The sequence below is a fragment of the Saimiri boliviensis genome, chromosome 3 (assembly GCF_048565385.1).
Source record: "Saimiri boliviensis isolate mSaiBol1 chromosome 3, mSaiBol1.pri, whole genome shotgun sequence".
Lineage (NCBI taxonomy): Eukaryota > Metazoa > Chordata > Mammalia > Primates > Cebidae > Saimiri > Saimiri boliviensis.
This window is the reverse complement of record NC_133451.1, coordinates 91,541,211-91,554,563: the sequence shown is the minus strand read 5'-3', so window position 1 is coordinate 91,554,563 and position 13,353 is coordinate 91,541,211. Positions and strand designations below refer to the sequence as shown.

The window sequence follows — 13,353 nt, the reverse complement described above, 5'->3', positions numbered from 1 at the left end:
GTCAGGAGTTCAAGACCAGCCTGGCCAACATGGCAAAACCCTGTCTCTACTAAAAATACAAAAATTAGCTGGGCATGGTGGTGCACATCTGTAATCCCAGCTACATGAAAGAATGAGGCAGGAAAATTGCTTGAACCCTGGAGGCAGAGGTTGCAGTGAGCCAAGATCGTGCCACTGCACTCCAGCCTGGGTAACAAAGTAAGACTCCGTCTCAAAAACAAAAAAATACCATATCTTTTAATTGTCTTCTGGCTTCCATTATTTCTGATTAGAGTTTATGTATACCTTTTTTTTTTTTTTTTTTTTTGAGAAGGAGTTCCATTCTGTCACCTAGGCTGGAGTGCAGTAGCACAGTTTCAGCTCACTGTAACTCCACCTTCTGGTTCAAGTGATTCTCCTACCTCAGCTTCCTGAGCAGCTATTTTTTTGTATTTTTGATAGAGATGGAGTTTCTCCATATTGGCCATACTGGTCTTGAACTCCTGACCTCAAGTGATCCTCCAGCCTTGGCCTCCCAAAGTGCTGGATTACAAGCATGAGCCACTGTGCCTGGCCCATATATCATTCTTATAGTTGCTCCATTGTAACATCATTTTTTTTCCCTAGCTGATTTAAAGATTTTATCTTTAATTTCCAGGCAGTTTGACTACAATGTGACTACATGTGGTTTTCTTTGTATTTATCCTGCTAGTGATTTGCTGAGCTTCTTGAATCTTGGGTGGATGTTTTTCACAAAATGTGGAGCATGTTTGGCCATTATATCTTCTAGTTTTTTTTTTTTTCTGCTGTATTCTTTCTCCTCTTCATCTGAGACTCCAACTGCATGTACATTAGACAACTTTATCTTGTCTTATATCTTCCCCGTCTGTGGCACAGGATATTTGTGACATTAATAGTATGTGAAAAATCATTTTGAAGGTTAATACTTTAGCCTCAATAATCTGAATTTTAAAAAGGAATCTGTAATGGTACTATCAGAGTTATTACAAGGATCAAATGACATATGATAGTAGCATTAAGGAGTGCCTGATATATACTAAATACTCAATAAATCATTATTATTGTGTATCAATTAGCTATTGCTGCATAACAAATCACCCCACATAATAATTGTGGTGGAAAACAACTGTTTCTTACAAGCCTACAGATTGTCTGGCAGCTCTTCTGATCAGGAATGGGTTCATCTGTTCTCACTCACATGTGTGGGGATCATCTGACAGTTATCTAATCTATCATGGCCTCTAGGATGGTTGGGTCTACCACATGAGTTTCATCCCCCAGTTGCCTAGTTCTTGTGATGATGACAGAGCACAAGAGAGGTGGTGGAAACATTTGGAGATTTAAAAAAAATCTTTTTTTAATTGACAAAGTTACATATGTTTATGGTATACACACATGATGTTTTGATATATGTACACATTGCAGAGTGGCTAACTCAAGCTAATTAACATATACATTACCTCATACACTTATTTTTTGTAGTGGGAACAATTAAATCTCTCTTAGCAATTGTAAGTGTACAATACATTGTTATTAACTACAGTCATCATTCTGTACAATGGATCTCTTGAACTTATTTCTCTTGTCTGCCTAATTTTGTGTCCTTCGACCAGTATTCCCCATTCTCCTCCACTTCAGCCTCTAGACCCTGGTAACCACCATTCTCTTCTCTGCCTCTCTAAGTTCAACTTTTTTATTACATGTAACAGGAGGAATAAAAAAAGTCCCTGGAAAATGGAGTTAAAAGACAAAAATATAAATATAAATTTTATTTCTCAATGTAAACTCCATCAAGTTCAAGATACTTTTGTGAGCAATGATACTAGCCAATTAGTCTATCCCTAAAGAACTCAGGGCCTTGGGAATTTAATCATGTCAATGCAGCCTCTTCTTTTACATTATTAACAGAAAAAAATGGGTGCCCTTTAACATTTTTTAAGATTAGGAAACAATAAGAAGTCAGAAGGAACCAAATCAGAGCTGTAAGGTGGATGTCTAAAATTGCCCTTGGTTGATGAGAGGAATAAGCAGGAGCACTGTCATGGCAGAGAAAGACTCTCTGGTGACTCTTTCTTGGGCATTTTTCTGCTAATAGCATTGGTTAACTTTCTCAAAACACTCTTAAAATAAGCAAGTGTTATCATTTTTTCTGGCTGTCCAGAAAGCCAACAAGCAAAAGGCCTTGAGCATCCCCAAAAATTGTTGCCACAACCTTTGCTGTTGAGCAGTTTAGTTTTGCTTTGATGGGACCACTTCTACATCTTGGTAGCCATCGCTGTGATTGTGCTTTGTCTTTAGGATTGTACAGGTAAAGCCATGTTCCATTTCCTGTTACAGTTCTTTGAAGAAATGCTTCAGGATCTTGAGCCCACTTGTTTAAGATTTCCACTGAAAGCTCTGGTCTTGTCTGCAACTAATCTGAGAGCAACAGTTTTGGCATCCATTGAGTGGAAAGTTTGCTCAATTTTAATCTTTCAGTCAGAATTGTGTAAGCTGACCCAGTCTATGGTGTTGGCTTTTGTTTCTGTCATTAATTGTCAGTCCTCTTCAATTAGGGTATAAATGAGATTTTTTTTTTCTTTGAAAATTGATGTGGATGGTCTGCCTCTGTGGGCTTCAGCATCAATGTTGTCTCATTGTCCATTTGTAAATAGCTGATTTCTTTGTAGCATTCTTCCCATAAACTTTTTGTGAAGTATTAATGATTTTATCATTTTTCTACCTGAGCTTCAGCATAAATTTGGTGTTTGTTCTTGCTTCAGTTTTTGAAGAATTTATGTGGCTCTGATAGGTGCTCTTTTCAAACTGTTGTCTAATACTTTTTAGTGCCTCAAACTAGATTCTGTCCAGATGTGTTATAATAGGGTAGTACAAGTTTATTTTGGTTAAAAATGGTTTGATATCTATGTATAGTTTTTTCATAATATGCATTTTCATAAACTTTTTGAAGTCCCCTTGTATAAGTGAAGTCTGGCAGTATTTGTCTTTCTGAGCCTGGCTTATTTCCCTCAACATGACATTCTTCAGGTTTATACATGTTGTCACAAATGACAAGATTTTTTTCTTTTTAAAGTCTGAATCGTATTCTATTGTGTACATATAGCACATTTTCTGTATCCATTCATCTGTTGATGGACACAGATTGATTCCTTATCATGGCTATTGTGAATAATGTTGTAATGAACATGGGGATACAGCTATCTCTTTGACATGCTAACTTCATTTCCTTTGGATTATAACCAGAAGCAGGATTACTGGATCATATGGAAATTCCAGTTTTTTTTTTTTTTGAGGACCCCCATGCCATTTTCCATAATGGCTGTACTAATCACATAAAGATGTTTTGAAGTCCCTTTTACATCAACATTGCTACAGCCCACTGGTCAGAGCAAGTCACATACCCAAGCAGAAAGTCAGTGTGGAAGGGCACTGCCCAGGAGCACGGATGTAGGAAGGCATAAAAGATTGGTCCATTAATGCAATCAATATACATTACCCTTATTTATCACTGTTATTTTCATTTACTTCTGCAAGTAAATAACCAGCATTATGACCCTCTTCCACATTTACTTACTTTCAGATGATATCAGTCAGAGTGAAATAATCTAGGAATGATGGAGGATGCTGTTCATTTTATTTTTTCTTGGAGGAACTGGATCTCCTAATACGGAACACACACAGTCGCTTATCAAAGCATGAAGAGAGTGTATTTTTGCTTTCTTTTTGCCACCTTTCTTCTCCACCTAACTCTCATTAGCCAGAGACAATGGCAGATAAAAATTTAGTATTGCTAGAATATTTTGTGGGATGTTTTTGCCTATTGCTATCTATACCATTCCCTTTATCACTATGCTACAGATATTTTTAGAGATAAGGAAACTGAGAAAAAATTGAGGGAGAAGAGCATGATAGGGGAATCTCTCTCTCTCTCTCTCTCTCTCTCTCTCTCTCTCTCTCTCTCTCACACACACACACACACACACACACACACTCCAAAACCTAAAATCAAAACAAAAAAATCCAGATGCCCTAAAATATAAGGAGTAAGTAGAGACTGGAAGGGGATAAAAATGTGAAGATTTTGGTATCCAGTTATTACAGGTTTGTAAACTTGTATGAAATATGAAATGCTCAAAGATTTCAGTATCGTTTTATCATTATTCATTTAAAAGATTGAGATAAGGTCTTATGATGTTGCCCAAGCTGTTCTCGAACTCCTGGCCTCGAGTGATCTTCCCACCTCAGCATCCCAAAGTGCTGGGATTATAGGCAAGAGCCACCACAGCTGGCCCCCACTTTTTGAATAGATGTACTGGAAGAATAGGAAGGAACAATTTCTTTTTTATTCTAGCTGCTGCTTGCCTTTTCATTTTCATGCTACCAGAGCAGAGTTCAGAACAACAGAGACAGATGGACAGAAAGTTTTGGAATACATGGAGTTTCAAAAACCACCTATCTGTTAGGATTCAGCCTTGTTTCCTCATTTCCATGGAAACAAGGGTTTCTTAGAATCCACGGACACCACTGAAAGCCACCACTCCTGGTACTGCTGCCCTCTGTCTGTGTCCAAAGAAATGGATTTCAGGTTCTACTTCCATTTGATAAAGGAGACCTCAGCTACTCAGCTTCATGCCTTTCTTTTTCTCATTTACTTTCTGGTCTTGTATAACACCGTGTTAATTTCCTTCACAGTCACAATTCTCCTTTGAATCAGAAAATTTTTTTAAAGTTTTTTTTTTTTTTTGCTTCTACGAGACAAAGTCTTGCTCTGTCACCCAGGCTGGAGTGTCATGGTGCAATCTCTGCTCACTGCATCCTCCACCTCCTGGGTTCAAGTGATTCTCCTGCCTCAGCCTCCTGAGTAGCTGCGATTACAGGCACATGCCACCAGAGCCAGCTAATTTTTGTATTTTTAGTAGAGTCGAGGTTTCACCATGTTGGCCAGGCTGGTCTCAAACCCTCAGCCTTAAGAGAGCCACCCACCTTGATCTCCCAAAGTGCTGGAGTTACAGGTGTGAGCTGCCGTGCCCAGCTGAGTCAGAAAACGTTTTAACTGCAAGGCCCACAGAAATCATCTTGCCCAAACCAATTCCATAACAAATGAGAAATCAGAGGCCTAGAGAAGTGAAGTCTAGGTAAAGATAGATTAAAGTTCAGGTTTGCAGCTTCCAGCCCAGAATGTTTTGTAACAACTTTGCTGTCTTCTTGTAGCACATCTATTGCACCAAACAACAAGTATCTGAGTTCCTTTTGTCTCCCAGCTGCTCAGGGCACTGCCGGCGTGCTGGCTCTCCATCCCTAGTCTGCACCCTCAGGCACATGTGACCCCGGTGCACCCCCTTCTTTCCTTCAGCCACAAGTTACTATTAAAAAATTATCAAATTTATTTTAATATCTAGTTTCATTTTTATCTGATGGACAATTTTTTTGGAATTTAAATTCATTATCAGGGGTACAGAAAACATGAATAATATGACAGTGAATTAAATACTAACAGTGAATAAAATTACTAGACCATGTATTTATAAAAGCCATGTTTAATAGTAAAATGTTCCAGTTATACTACTTAACTGAAAGAAGCATCCTTTAGCTCCTTACTTCCAATTACAGCACATTCTCATTTTCATATGATTTATTCTTTTCACCCAATTACTACCATGCCCAACAAAATGTTTCCAAATTTCGTATCTTTCTTTACTACTTATGAAGTATAACTTCACTGTTACTGTTTAAGAGTTCTTTAAGATAAATTTAAAGTTTCACTTTGAACCTGTTTGATCAGAAAGTATTAAATATCACTACCACATGAGTTAAAGAATGAAATAAAAAGCAAAGTGGTGTCTATGTAATCAGCAAATTACTTGATAAGACATTTTAACTATTTTACAGTTCTGCTTAGCACAAGAATAAGCTGGTTCCAAGGTATTACAGTGGTTGGGGTTTTTTTTTCTTATTTTGAGATGGAGTCTCGCTCTGTTGCCCAGGCTGGAGTGCAGTGGTGTGATCTCGGCTCATTGTAACCTCTGTCTGCCGGTTTCAAGCAATTCTCTGCCTCAGCCTCCTCAGTAGCCAGGATTGCAGGTGCCCACTACCATGCCTGGCTAATTTTTGTATTTTTAGTAGAGACAGGTTTCACCATTTTGGCCAGGCTGGTCTTGAACTCCTGATCTTGTGATCCATCCTCCTCGGCCTCCCAAAGTTCTAGGATTACATGTGTGAGCCACCACGTCCAGCAGTGTTTGGCATTTTTACTGCAAGCTCTAAACCATAGTGTCACTCCTCTAAGCAAGCCACCTCGAAGAAAATGGCAGTGTTTGCAAGTACAAAAATTGTTCTGTCCAGTGGGTGGTATTCTATATAGTCAAGGTAAGAGAATTCTTTATAAAATTATGTTTTAAAAAATGTAAAATGTCTTGACAATTACCACCTGTCTCAAAAGCTAAAATGAGAAAAATGCAGCAAATAGAAATACTCATTGAATAATAATATTTTGTTTGGAGAAAGCCAGAAATGATTCTAAGAAAAAAGTAATAATAATAAAAGATGTAATTAATACACTGTTTCTCTTTTAAGCCAAAGCACATATTTCACCTCAGACAGGACAGTTCTGATTTTTACATTCTTAATTTCCTTTGTCCAAAACAGGACCCCATTTTAAATCGAGTTCATTTGAATTGAGTTCATAATCTGAAGTCATTTTTCCCCACAGGATGTTTTCATTTCAGTATATGGACTGCTAAGCAGCAAATGACTAAGTCAGTTATAAAGAATTTGTACTGTAGTAAATGCTAATGTATGATAACTGTCAATAGAAACCTATAAACTTCTACACCACAGCCTAAAAGTTACTACAGTGTTGAGGTCAGAACTAACATGATTCTTCCATTTGGTCAAATTTCATTGACTAAACAATATTGACAAGAAATCCAAAGAAGAAATTTCAGTGGGTTATTCCAAAGCTGCATAATTTTCCAAATGATTTTCCTCTGGCTGCAGCGCCTGTTCAGTCCTTCAATCCTTTTTCAGTCATTTAGCTTTTGCAATTTTTTCTTGGCGTTTCTGTTTCTTCTTTTGCTTCCTTTTCCTGGCCTCAATCATCTTGGCCAATTTCCAAGACAGTACAGCACTTGCTAGGAACAGTGGAGTAAGGGCCAAAATAATGTTGTGAGGAAGCCACGTGGGTCCTTTGCAGCCCATTCCACAACATACTCAGCCCAAGCCTTTATATCCACATCTTCATAGCAGTCTTATGATACTTGGGCTTATGCTTGAGTAGGGATCTCTAATTTTGTCCTGATATTATTAATGACCCAATCCCGATTTCAGATGACCCTTGGTAGTCTGTCATCTTGAGTTCTACTGTACACATCTGAGAGACAGTTTAAATTCCTGTTGGGGCCACAGACCCACAGGGGCCATGTTCACTCCTGCCCCTCGGCCTTGACAAGTGTGGGCCCCTTTTCGCGCAGAACTGAGAGTCTCCAGGGATCCTGGGTTGACCTCGCCACACCTTGCGCACCCACCATTTCTGCTGGGCACCGGGAGAAAGCTATGGTAGTGGTAACGGCAGCCACCAGCCTCTCCAACATCAGCCCCCACAAATTACAATTCTTATGCAAATGGCCAACTCCAAGATGTGACTACCCTTCAACAGATAAATTCAGATATGTCTGAATCTTACTTGCGGCCAAAGTCAGACACCAGCTAGAGTGCTCTGTAATCGTACATATTGTTTTATCAGTTTGGCAGTCTCATTACAGGAATATTTGGGCCTTCCTGGGTCTTGCTCTGTCACCCAGTGCAATGGTATGATCATGTCTCACTGCTGTCTTGAACTCTTAGGCTCAAGTGATCCTCCTGTTTCAGCCTCCACGTAGCTAAGTCTATAGGGTGCATGCCACTGTGCCTGGTTAATTTAAAAAAAAAATTGTTTTTAACAGAGTCTCACTATGTTGCTTATTCTAGTTCCCAACTCCTGGCCTCAAGCGATCCTCCTGCCTTGACCTCCCAAAGCATTGGGATTACAGGCATGAGCCACTGCACCTGTCCTTATGTATAAATTTTATTTTGATACTTATGAGAGCATCTTATGGTTATGATGATGGTATGGTCCCTAAAACTTAGTAGGTGTACCTACTAAGGTACACAGGACACAGGACGCTGGGGTCATGGGGCTGACATGCTTGCACGGCGGGAAGGAAAGGCAGAGAAGTGACATTGTCAGGGGGAAATGACAGAAAGGAAAATCAAGGCCTTGCAAGATCAGAAAGGGGACTCAGGGCTTCCACCGCAGGCCCGCACCACCTGGCCGCCTCCCTTTTGGGACCAGCAATGTACAAGTTTTGTTTTGAAGTTTTGTGCAAAATGAATTAACTAAAAAACAAAAAAAAAGAGTGGGTTTCTAATTGATGTGGTGGGCTTCTGGGGCTCAGAGGGTCCCACTCGGCTCATAGGAGTGGGCTTATATAGGACAGTGTAGGAGTGGGGCACAACTTATTACAAGGAGCAACAATGAAGAATAGTGAAGTCATGCCTAGGATGGACCATTTCCTGGTCACAGAAGGTATTTGACTTTGGAGCATATAAAAAATTGTGACCAGGGCTGTACACAGTTTTTTTTCCCCCCCAATAGCAATACTGTTCTGCAGGGGGACCAAGTGAACACTGTAATTACTGGGAGGTTTTATAGACACCATAAAATTGTAAAACTGCAGGGGTGACTTCAGTAATTTATTGCTGGCTTCTTCAGCTCCCAGACCAAGTTGTATAAAGATAATTATAAGAGAGGAGTAAACAAAATACTGGAGTTGGGGAACAGAGAAAGTTTATTTTTACTAAGTTACAAAGGGGCAGGGAGGAGAGTTCAGGCAAATGATCAAAGTGGCAAAAGGCCATTCCAGGTTAAGATAATAGCAGATGGTGGCAGAAACTTCTAATTATCTCCCCTTTCACAAAGACCATGAATTTGGGGTAGAGCACATGGCCACTAGCTAGAGACTATACTTTCCAGCCTCCTAGGAGCTAGCCATGGCCATGTGATTAGGTTCAGGCCTATAGGGTGTGAGTAGTAGTGATTATGCAACTTGAGTAAACTCCTTAGAGGCAAAGCCGCTTACCCTAGGCTTCCTCTTTGCCAGACATGAAGGTAAGCTTACTTCAGTCCTGTGGACAATGGGAGATGGTGAGGTAACAAGATGCTAGGAATCTGAGTCCCTGAATGACTGTGTGGAGCAGCACTGCCCCTAAACTCTAATTGAAGGCATTCTCTTTTCATTGTCTCTTTGTTATAGCCACTAAACCTGAAGTCTCATACAATGTTCAAAGGCACAGGAATATGAAACAGCATAATATACTCAGGGAAATCCTTGTGAGTGAAGCATAGATGAATGAATGAGGAAGTGGTGGCAGTTCAGGCTGGAAAGGTTGGAAAGACAAGAACCAGTGCAGCTTTGTGTGCGGGAAACTCATGGCTGGATTGGATTTCTCATAACAGAGGCACAAATGGGCTGTGTGCAGACAGCCTCGGTCTTAAAAGGTGTGGAATGAGGTCTGTCTTCTAATCATTTCTGCCTCAAAAACAAACAGCTAAGCAACACTTCATTGGTGGCATCTAAAGCCTTGATCCTGAATCATTGTCCATGCACCATGCCTCCAAGAACCTCAGCTTCTCATTTTGTGATGCATCTTCCAGTTGATAGCCTCAGCTGGCCACTTGTACTTCCTGTCTGACTCAACTGTCCTCAGTCAACATCCAGCCTTGTCCATCTGGCCCTCTCCAGACTCTGCCTTGGTCCAGAGGTAGGGAACACTCCCACTGGGTCACCATAGACCCTGGGCCACAATTTGGTGGAGCACTCCATAAATGTAAAAGCTTTTGGTCAAATCTGACAGGTATTCTATTTCCAGGACAAAATTAATGAGAGAATTTCTTTATCCACACTGAACTCTACTGCCATGTTGTTAAGGAGATTTCCTATGCCTAACTTTCTCCTGTATTGGCTGTGGTTACCAATTTGGAAAACAACTCACTTAAAGAAAATAGGGGCTTTAAAAATCCTATTTCTAATAATTAAGAAAGTGGTACTTTTTTCTTTTAACTTTCCTTTTTTTTCTTTCTTTTTTTTTTTTTTTTTTTTTACTACCCCAGTTTCAAGAATCTTCAACCTGCAATTTGATCTTTTTTATTTGGTGATGTTGTGTGTCAGCTCTCTGTGCTTCCACAGATAAAGCTAAATGTTCACCACAGCCACATATCACTGATTTCTAGATCCAGCTTCCCTTCCAGATTCCCTTTCTACCCCCGTCCCCCACCCACCGTGCTGTGTGTCCTGGGATGCCAACCTGCCTATTGCATTAATAAGCTCCCTGACCTCTGGCTTCAGGTGGATTTGGCCAACCCAATGGGAGACCCTGTCAGGAGATCAGAGGGTGCAAGAAAAGTTAAGGTCAGGAGGCTTACCCCTCGTGCCTCCCTCCCATTCGGTTGCTGAGAGTTGGCTGCAGAGTCAAGATGTCTCGCTCTGCCAAAACCAACAGCTCCTCTCGGGTGGCCGTACCAGCTCTCCATACAGCTCTTCTCTGGGCTTGGGTTCTAGTCCCTGCTCCTCCACACCTCCACTTTTTCTGTCAGTGTTGGCTCCCCAGTGCTGCTGGCCGTGTGGAGCTGTGGTTTCTCTAATGCTGCCTGCCCCTACTCACCTTTGTAGGTAGCCCCTTTATGAAATTGTCTTCAAGTATCTAGTTTCAGGGTATCATTCCCAATTCCTGCTGGAAAACTAACGGGCTCAGTGATTAAGCTGGAATTGTCTGGGATGCACCGTAGCACGTGGACCCTGGAAGGCAATTAGATACATTCACCTAATCTGAATGACCTGATTCTAACTAGTGCCCCAACTACACTTCATGTATTTTTCATTGTTTCTTCAAGATAGAGGACTAGTTAGTCCACCCTTGGCATGAATATGGCCCTGATTGGATGTTGCTGCAGGCACAGGGAACAAATATCTCCTTTCCCTACAGCACTCACATTGTTCTCTTTCTCCCCATCTCTCTCTCTCTCTCTCTCTCTCTCTCTCTCTCTCTCTCTCTCTCTCTCTGTACAGCCACATATGTGTGTGAATACAGAATTTTTTTTTTTTTTCTGAACCAACTGGGTAAGTTACATTATGGCACTTTACCTTTAAATACTTCAGTGCGCATTTCCTAAGAATAGGAATATTCTCTTACATAACCACAGTGCAGGTATCAACTCCGTTAATTTACATTGATATAATACTTTAATCTGGCATCTATATTCTGATTTTGTCAGTTGATCTAATAATGCTCTCTCCAGCATTCTTTTCTCCTCTGGTTCAGGATTCAGTCTAGGGTCAGGGATTGCATTTAGTTGCCATGCTCATTTAGTTATTTTTATTCCAAAACACTTTCACAGCCTTTCCTTGTCTTTCATGACATTGACTATTTTTTAAAAGACTTGATTTTATTTAGATTTTTAGCTAATTTCCATCCATTCCTCTAGAGCTCTTTCTTGCCCTGCCTCATTCTGTATTTGTGTGGCTCCTCTTCCGTAGTGAAAACCAAGCAACCTCAATACATTTATTCTTCTTTTGCTTAATTGTGTACTACATCTAAAATATTTTCCAAATTGCTTCACTCATGCCACTAAATTAACAAACTTACTGTGTTAGTCAGGGTTCTCTAGAGGAACAGCACAAATAGGATGGATAGAGAGAGAGAGAGAGAGAGAGAGTAAGAGAGGGAGAGAGTCTTATTTTAGGATATTGGCTCACATGATAATGGAGGCTGGCAAGTACAAAATCTGCAGGGCAGGCCAACAAGCTAGAGATACCGGGGAGAGTTAACCCTACAGCTCGATCCTGAAGACAGTGTGGAGACAGAATTCCTTCTTCCCAGGGAGACCAATTTCTCTTAAGGTCTTCATCTGATTGGATAAGGCCCACGCACATTATGGAGGGTAATGTGCATTACTCAAAATATACTGATTTAAATGTTAATATCACCTAAAAAGCACCTTTGCTGTATTATCTAGACTAGTATTTAACCAAACATCTGGGCACTGTGGCCTGACCAACCTGACACATACAATTAACCATCACACCTACTAGGAAGAAGAAAACTTGCAGAAGAAACCTCAAAGGGAAGAGTGATATGTACCATGGAGGAGGTGAGAGCACCCCCATTTAAAGGATGAGGAGAAGGGGTAGAACACCCTCCATGCCCACCCTTGCTTGCCCCAGACCCCTAGAACTCCACATGTCTCAGATTGAAAACTACGGCATTAGCCTCGAGGAGTCATTAATGAGGGAATCGAAGGCAATACCACTGAGGAAGGGATTCCTTTTGGAGGAAGACAGGAAGTAGCCTTTTAGGCCATCAAGTTATACCTCAACTACGCCTACCCACCGCAAATGCCATTCATAACTTTTGCAGCGCCTCCTTTTTTGTTGCTAAGGGCAGAGGGTAAAGAAGCTCTTCTCAAATCCCCCGCTTCCCCAGGACTCATATACTTCCTCTTAGCCGTATAAGGCAAAGAAATATCTACTGAATTTTAAGAGTAAGTCCAAGGGATAGAGTCGCCGCTGATATGAGGGATTCCCTAGGAAATGTTATCTGAAAGTACATGGTTACAGCACTCCTCAGATAAACGCTTCTCTCCTGGGTAAGGAAAAGCGTTCCAGATAACCATGCCTCCCGCAGCTCAGATCTCAGGCTTATCTGGTTTGTGCATCGGTGTCAGTTTTTCTTTAGTGGAAGCATTTTATACTGCTGAGACAGTGGAGAGCAGCTGTTTGATCCTTGACCAGAGATAACCCTGGAGAGCTTCTATTTTACATGCTGGAAATTCTGAGTAAAATGACCATTCATGGAATTTTTGAGAGAGAGCAAGGCCTTTCTCTTCCAACCCAACAAAGGACAGCATGAAAATCCGCTCTCACTGGGAAGACTCTTCAATGCGTGGCATGTGAGTGCAGTTGCTGGCCTGGCACAGAGGGACACACGAGCTTCCCTGCATGTGCGCTTTGGCAGGGCTCACAGCCATAACCCAGGCTGCAGCTGTTCCATTATCTTGGAGGCCTCAGTGGGACTCCCGGTGGGTGGTCTGTACCAGGGCCTTCCTCGGAGGCCTGGGCACTGTGGGCATGCCCACCTCTGTCAAGGCAGTGATCTGCACAAATGCGGGAGAGGAGGGACTAAGGAAAGGCCCTTGAGCTATGGCTAAGGGGAGGGAAAAGCTGGTGATGAAACGCCTTTGCTGAGTGCTGGCATGTTCTTCCCAGGTGCAGCCCTGTCTGCCTCACTGCCCCGAGTAGGACTAGCTAGATCAATGTCTGC

General features: G+C 41.2%; 1 long non-coding RNA gene and 1 pseudogene across 1 annotated transcript in view; one reads left to right on the top strand and one right to left on the bottom strand.

The window, feature by feature from the left end:
- LOC120363581 (uncharacterized) overlaps positions 1 to 13,353 on the top strand; it is a 156,370-nt gene that overhangs the window by 20,300 nt on the left and 122,717 nt on the right. The gene's annotated exons all lie outside the window — the stretch shown is intronic.
- Positions 7,012 to 11,966, bottom strand: LOC120363551 (small integral membrane protein 15-like; annotated as a pseudogene).